Below are 7,631 nucleotides of genomic sequence, written 5' to 3' on the forward strand. Positions count from 1 at the left end.
AAATAAAAGAAAAAGCCAATTTTCTATTATGAGAACAGGAAGTTTTCTTAATCTTCCCTGGGCAGGCAGGAGAATGCAAGCACTAATTCCCTTTTTTCTCTCAAATCATACTGCCCACCCCTTTGCTACCGAGGAACCTAACATGTGAGAAGTAGTAATTGTAGTATGTAGTCCTGAAACTCTCAGTCTCCAGCAAATTGCCTCTTTACCAGAACATTGGAAACACACCACCACATTGTAAAGAGTCCTTTCATTTAGGAACTAGAGACAAATAAACCTGACACCCACAGTTCTTCAGAACTGCAGAGTAGACACATTAATCAACATGACCCACCAAAATAAAATCATGATAGCTTTTGTTAAAGGGGAGTCACACCTCATAGATTTTTAAGTTCAGTGAAAGGATCAGGAAGCAGGTGGACAAAGAAGATCCATCTGATACAGTACTCTCAGATTTCAGAGTGGTTCCCCAGCGAGGCCCCTTCAGAAGAATTTGTAAAGAACACAAACAACTGTGGGTCAAACAAAGATAAACAAACAGCACACATGGATTAAATCAAGCTAATAATAAATAATCATGAAGTGTTAAGAGACAGAAAACTAGCCATTTGTTCTTCCACTTAGTGGAATACAGCAGTGGAAGGAAAATACCTTGCAGTAGTACCATGTATTCACACACAAACTCAGGAAAAAAAAAAAAAGAAAGAAAGAAAAAAAAAAGTATAAAAAGTTGTAAAACAAAGTTTGCTAGTAATATTATCTTGAATCAGGAGAGTAATTGGAAGTGTCATTAGGAAGGAACTCATGCTGTATTATATTTGTTATATTTGTAGGCAGTAGAACAACAGATACGAATTCAGTAATTCATGTTGGAATGAACCTCCAGAGGTCATTCAAAACAACTCCATGCTCACAGCACACTCAAATCAAGCTGGTCAAGGCCTTGTCCAGTTTGGTTTGGAGTATTTTGAAGAACTGCAATTTCACAACCACTCTTGGCATCCTGTTCCAATGCTTGGCAATCTTCATTGTGGAAAAAAATAAAACTTGTCCTACACATGCGGTGGTGTTATTCAGCTGGGCAGCTAAGTTCCACCACAACCGCCCTCTCACTTTCCCTCCCCAAAAGAAAAGGGGGAGAAATATGATGGAAAGGGCTTACGGGCTGAGATAAGGACTGGGAGATCACTCAACAATTATCCTAATGAGCAAACCGAACTCAGCAAAGGGAGATTAATATAATTTATTCCCTACAACTAGCAGATGAGAACAGTGAGAAACTAAAAGGAAATTACAAACACCTTCCCCCCATCCACCCTCTTCCACCTCCTCCCCCTGAGTGGTGCAGGGGAACTGGGAATGGGGACTGAGGTCAATGCCTGATGCTTTGTCTCCGCCGCTCCTTCACAGTCATTCTCTGCCCCTGCTCCCCTGTCCTTCCCAAACTGCTCCTGCGGGGGCTCCTCTCCACGGGCTGCAGCTGCGGCCCGGGGCCTGCTCCTGCGGGGGCTCTCCATGGGCCGCAGCCTCCTCCAGGCCACATCCACCTGCTCCACCGGGGGCTCCTCCACCCACGGGGGGGCTGCAGCGTAGAGATCTGCTCCATGGGGGACCCATGGGCTGCAGGGGGACAGCCTGCTCCACCAGGGGCCGCAGGGGAACTGCTGCTGCCTGCCTGGAGCACCTCCTGCCCTCCTGCTGTGCTCACCTTAGGGGCTGCAGGGCTGGTTTTCTCACATTTTCTCACTCCTACCTCCCAGATGCTATTGCACAGCAGATTTTTCCCTTTCTTCAATCTGCTCTCCCAGAGGCCCAACCAGTGTCAGTTACTGGCTCAGCTCTGGCCAGCGCCAGGTCCCTTTTGGAGCTGGCTGGAGCTGGCTCAGATCTGACATGGGGCAGCTACTAGGCTCTGCTCACAGAGGCCAGCCCTGCAGCACCCCTTGCTACCAAAACCTTGCCATGTAAACCCAATACAACACTGAATTGAGATTTCCTGTGTTTCGCTTTGTTGTTTACCCTCACAAGTGTTGAGCATTAAGAAAAGGTCCTGGATCTTTCTTTCCAGTACCCTCCTATTACACAGCTGAAGACAGCAAATAAAGTCTCCCCTCAACCTTCTCTTTTCCAGTTAAACTTGTCCAATTCCCTTAGACCTTCCTTGTCATATCATGTTCCAGCATCCCACCAGCCTAATGGCTGATTGCTGGGCTTGCTTTAATATGTCAATGTCTGTTTCGTATTGGAGAAATCAACAGGACGCAGCTCTGCAGATGCAGTCTCACAAGTGCTGAGTAGAGGGGATTAATCACTTCCCTCAGCCTGCTGGTCACAGTCTTGCCAATAAAACCCATTACATGGTTCAACCATCTTTGCCACAAAGACACGTTACTGACTCAGTATATACTTAACATAAAGCGAGCCACATATGAAAAGGATGTTACATATGTAGTAATGAGCTGTGAATCAGTTGATCACTCCATTTTTTGTGTTTTCTATGAAAATTTCCTGCCATTATTTTGGCACTCAAAAAAAAAAAAAAAAAAAAAAAAAAGTCAAATATTGGCTAGCTTCTGAGAGATATCTATAAAATTGCAAATAGAATGGACACACTATCTCCAATTCAGCAATTACTAGCAATTAAATGAAAGTAGCAGATGGTAAGTGAAAAATAAATAAATAAATAAATCAATCAATCAATAAAAGGAGACACCACATATTGTGCAATTCAGCTGTGGAGCTTCTTGCCCCAAGACATTGAGAAAACCAACAGTTTGCAGTCAAAAATAGAGTAGACAAGCTCATGAGGGAGGGAAAAAATATGTCCAATTTGGACTGCTGTCTATGAAGACATCCACCTGTGTCTTACAATATACGTATGATAAATCAGGGGAGCTTAGAAGATTGCTTGGCAAGAAACGTCATCGATTTGCCTCATACAAAGATTTTGCATAGGCATCTGGTATAAACAGACAGATAAAAGGATAGATGAAACTCTAGTCTCATCTACAACATAATTTTATTTAGAAGTAGATGTATCAAAGGTATCTTACATAAGACCTTAAATACCCACCTTAATCTGACAGTTCACAAAAACAAACAGGTCATTAAACAAACACACGGCTTAGAAGGAGAAAAAAAAAGTGTATATATATATATATATATATATTTCTTTACTCAAGAAGAACCTAGGACAGCTGTATAAAACTGGGATAATGTGCCAGTTTGGTCAAAATTTGTCCAGTTATTTATAAACATTTGAATTTAGAGTAAGAAATATAGGGAAAAAATATCTGAAGAAAAGGTTAGATTGTGGGGGAAAAAAATTACATCAAATGTTCAGTGAAAAAAGTAAGGTAAGTAAAGGAAGGTAAGAAAAAATAAAATAAAATAAAATAAAATAAAATAAAATAAAATAAAATAAAATAAAATAAAATAAAATAAAATAAAATAAAATAAAACAAAACAAAAAACAAACCAAAACAAGTCACCTATAAAAGCAAGAAGAAAGCCAGGGAAGAAGGATGGGAGAACCACCAAACCAGGGACAGAAAACTTGACAGCAAACTGAAAAGAAGGACTACTGAGACAGTATTCCTTAAGTTCTCACATTTCTTAGATGAAATTGCAGTGGTCCTGATAAAAATCCCTACAGATTTGCATCCAAGAAACCAGGAAAGCAACCAAGAAAAATAAGTCCAGCTGATTTATCTAAGAGATGAGGGAATCTGTGTACTTTATAAAAGGCTGAGGAAAGAGAGTGAAATAGGGAAGGGAGAAGAGCACAGTACAAGTATTACCACAGCATTTTTCTTTATTTTGTAGGCTCGTGATAAACACATGATGCCATTTTTCCCAGACTTGGGCCCCAGTGAACTTCCAGTCCAGCTAAAAGCCTCCAAATGCTTCCAGAAGTGGCTGCAAAGAGAACATATGCAAGAGAACAAATACAACATATGCAAGCAGTTGTTGAAGTGTTCATTCCATGATCACAGTTGTAGCTAAAACCTGAGGGATAATTCAGTACACATGAAATTGGTGCCTTTGTGCAATACTCCCTTTTCCCTGATCAGCTGAAGCAGAACGCATTTTTGCACTAATCAGTATAATCTACATTGCCCTAAGTAACAATGTATCAGTGCCACCTTACTTATTTTATATGCAAATTATTCTATTCTGTTAATTACCATAATTAAGAATTACTGATGGAAAAAGTCATGTCACATAAATAATGAACCTGCTCAGAAATCACAACTTCTAGAATTAGAACAGCAGCTTGAGACTAACATTTTGCTTTGCACTGAAGGAGTTTGAGTTGACAATTTTGTTTGCCTTGTTAAATAGGGAAAAGTTATCTTCAAGCAGACCTTCACTGCTGATATAGAGCAAGAAGTTTAACAAAAAAAAAATAAAGAAAATCAATGCTTCTGCAATGCTTCTGTAGGATTCAGTGGTAAAAGTGAACAGGGTAATATTACCATAAATTGAAAGCACTGAAAAAAACAACAGTCTGAATAATATTCCATTGCATACAATAAGATAATGCATGGACACATTTCAGTATTGAGAATAAACTTCTAAATCTGCAGGAAGACACCACTGAGACAATGCCATCTAACAGGAAAGGTTGGAGTGTTTGTGAAATAAGTAATAGGGCCTCAAGATAGAAATAATATGTAATACACAGTTTGAAACCTTATTGTGCAATTTTGTACAATGAGGTACTTTGTAATGTTATAATTAATCAGAACATCAGAAAGTCTTAAGCCATCAATGGGGCAACAAAATGACATATTATAATTAGTTTTGAGAATATCCTCATGTCAGTTACATAAGCATTCTGGAAACTGCAGTATAAAACACCCCACAGCTAAAGTATTAATGTTGAGATGAAAGTAAGAATGAAAGTCATTGTGAACACATGGAAAATCATTATGAAGATGAGGATTTATACAACAATCTTCAATTACTGCAGTTGTAATATATCTGCATTCTGAAAGGCTTCACACAAAACCTCTACAGAAAAGTGTAATTGGTATCAGTGAAAACTGGTGCAATTAGCTTCTAATCCTACAAGCCATTTACCACTGAGAGAATCTACCTAGATGAGAAAGTAAATTAATTTGGTAAAACAACCTGGAAAAACAATTTGCACCTTTTCCACAGTTCACAGCATGAACTTCAGATACCTTTAGGATGGTCTCTTTTGTTTATGAAGGATGAAGTGCATTTGCTTTAAGATTTCTACATAGGCATTGCACTGATATTTCAGTTCATTTTAAATCTCTCTCACACAGAATACTATAGTTAGATCGTGCTATACAATCTGCTCACTTGTAGCTGGATGTCTGCAGCCAGTGTGGTTTGCTGTAGATACAAAAACTTCATTCCCTAGCTCTGCTGAAATACTCATTCTAAATGGGGAGAAATACTAACAATACACATAGAGCATAAAACACAAGCAACGAGAAAACTTAAGTTGATATCACATACATTGTACTAGACACAGATGACACCATCATAGACAGGATTTTTTTTTCATCCAAATAAGATATCTTAAAATCAATTCGTCTTACCAAGGCAGTTTCTAACAGCTGAACAGTTCAAAAGCCTGAACGAAGTTGACCTATTTCAAAGCATTTTTCTATTCTGGCCACCCACATTCTGTGGATCTACACATATGCTACACATTTGCAAAATACCAAAAAGCTCCTGCTTGACAACGCCTTTCTTTTTTGCATGGGTAGAGGAGCAATTAGAGGAGCAATTATTGTTAGTTTTTTTTTTTTTTTTTTTACAAAGTTACCCATTGGAAAGACTTAAGGTAACTCAGTGTTTTATGTGAGGTCACCAGAATGTCTTGAAGGCACAGGCATCAGAAGCAATGGAAGGCAGGAAGCGTTCACCTACAGCAGTGTTGCCACATGATACGGTGATCGTATCTAAGCATTACAGGTGCTTTCCATAACCATGCATGACTATCTTCTTGGGAGTTTACATTAGATCAGCTTTTATAAAATGATGCCCAGGCATCTCCCATTTCAGCACTCCAGCTGCTTTAATACTCCTACATGTATGACAAAGAGCATTTGAGGCAGATCATGTCACAAACACACAATTAAAAGCACCTCCATAAAGTAGACAGCAAACTACTTGGGGTCTACTTACTGCAAACAGCCACTTGCTGTGCTATTGGGCCTCAACACAAGCTGAATTATCCTTGTCCATCAGGTACTAGAAATATTGTACAGTTGCATGATATTACGGTTGTGGCATTTAACCTCAGTGAACACAGACTGGCTCTCACCTACCTTTGGTTGCTGCCCATAGGTTCCAGAAGCAGTACATCAGCCTGTACATGTAATTATTATTTTTTTAAATCAGAAGGGGATTGTCCCTTATAGAACCCTTACAGGTTTAGAGCCTTAGGGCTGCATTATTTTTTTTTCCATTTTTTGTTTCCTTCACAATTTTTGCTGTGCACTGTGCAGAAGCACTCAGAAAAATACCCAAGCTAAGACCGTGCTTCCAGCTGCAGAACTGTATCAGCACAGTCCTACATGCACACATAACCGCATGTTGCTGTAGCGATACTGTTCTTTGAAACTGCAGAAGGATCTCTGAACGCCTTTGCTCGGTGCAGTCTCACTGCCTATCTCAGTCATCTATTGCATCCTGAAAGCAGCAGTGCATCACACGATGCTAACATGCCTTAAGTCAGACATCTTTCTCCACTACGCTGGTATAGCACAGAAACAGTGAATAAAGGATATACCTGTGGTGAAAGATGTAGAAGGGAGCTATTTTTCTGAATCCTCTCAATATAATTTTCCCAATGCTTTTAGGTAGTCAGTTCTCACAGAGAGGAAACAGAACATCTGCAAAAATAGAAATACTTACCTTGGACTCCAACAGTCCTTGGGATACTGCTTTATCTTGCAAAAGACCCTTCTGGGGTATTTTGTTTTCTTGTACTGGTTAAATAAATGCAGACAAGGCAAGAATATTTTGTATTGTGGTTTTGGTGATTGTTTGTTTGTTCCAGTTTATAAAGCTTGGCACTCCAGTAGCTTTTACCCATTACTTCATCATAAGCATTAAGAAATGGTGGTAAGTTTTTCTAAGATGCTGCCATTTGTAGTAGCAGCCTTATGACTCTCAATAGGTAACAGAAATTCCAGGTCCACATTTAGGTATAAGGCAAACAAGATCATCAGCTCCAAAATTAAGCAGACAAAATGACTTTTCAGCAGTGCTAGCATTTCAATAAGGCACAACAGGGTTTGGAAATGAACTGGAAAAAAAAAATGCAATAGCCACTTTTACCTGGGATCATACATCTGTTTTAGCAGCACTGCTGGTAGTAAGATTTATGACTTTGTTTTGTTGTTACTATTTTGGGTATATAGATACAATAAAGCAAAAGCCACACTGAATAGCACCCAGCATAAGGTAAAGCAGAGCACAGATCTAACCTTCTTTAACATGTTCTGCCTTTGTACTTAGGCTTGTTTACCTCCTCCAGATTTTCTCATTACAACTGTGATAAGCCCATTCTCCTGATACTGGAAAGGCCGCTGCCGTTTTTGAAACAGCAATTCTTCACACTTAACAACAGATAACCAGTCCAA

At 39.3% G+C, this 7,631-nt stretch overlaps 1 long non-coding RNA gene across 2 annotated transcripts in view; it reads right to left on the minus strand.

Annotated features, from left to right (window-relative positions):
- Positions 1-504, minus strand: part of LOC119716136 (uncharacterized) — a 150,493-nt gene extending 149,989 nt beyond the window's left edge. The window contains exon 1 of one of the 2 annotated variants that reach the window (XR_011807609.1): positions 377-504. This is a non-coding gene — a long non-coding RNA (uncharacterized lncRNA). The remainder of the gene's footprint in view (positions 1-376) is intronic. The other variant, XR_011807613.1, reaches the window with a different exon arrangement.
- Between the last annotated feature and the right edge of the window lie 7,127 nt (positions 505-7,631).

The sequence above is a fragment of the Anas platyrhynchos genome, chromosome 2 (assembly GCF_047663525.1).
Source record: "Anas platyrhynchos isolate ZD024472 breed Pekin duck chromosome 2, IASCAAS_PekinDuck_T2T, whole genome shotgun sequence".
NCBI classification, from domain to species: domain Eukaryota; kingdom Metazoa; phylum Chordata; class Aves; order Anseriformes; family Anatidae; genus Anas; species Anas platyrhynchos.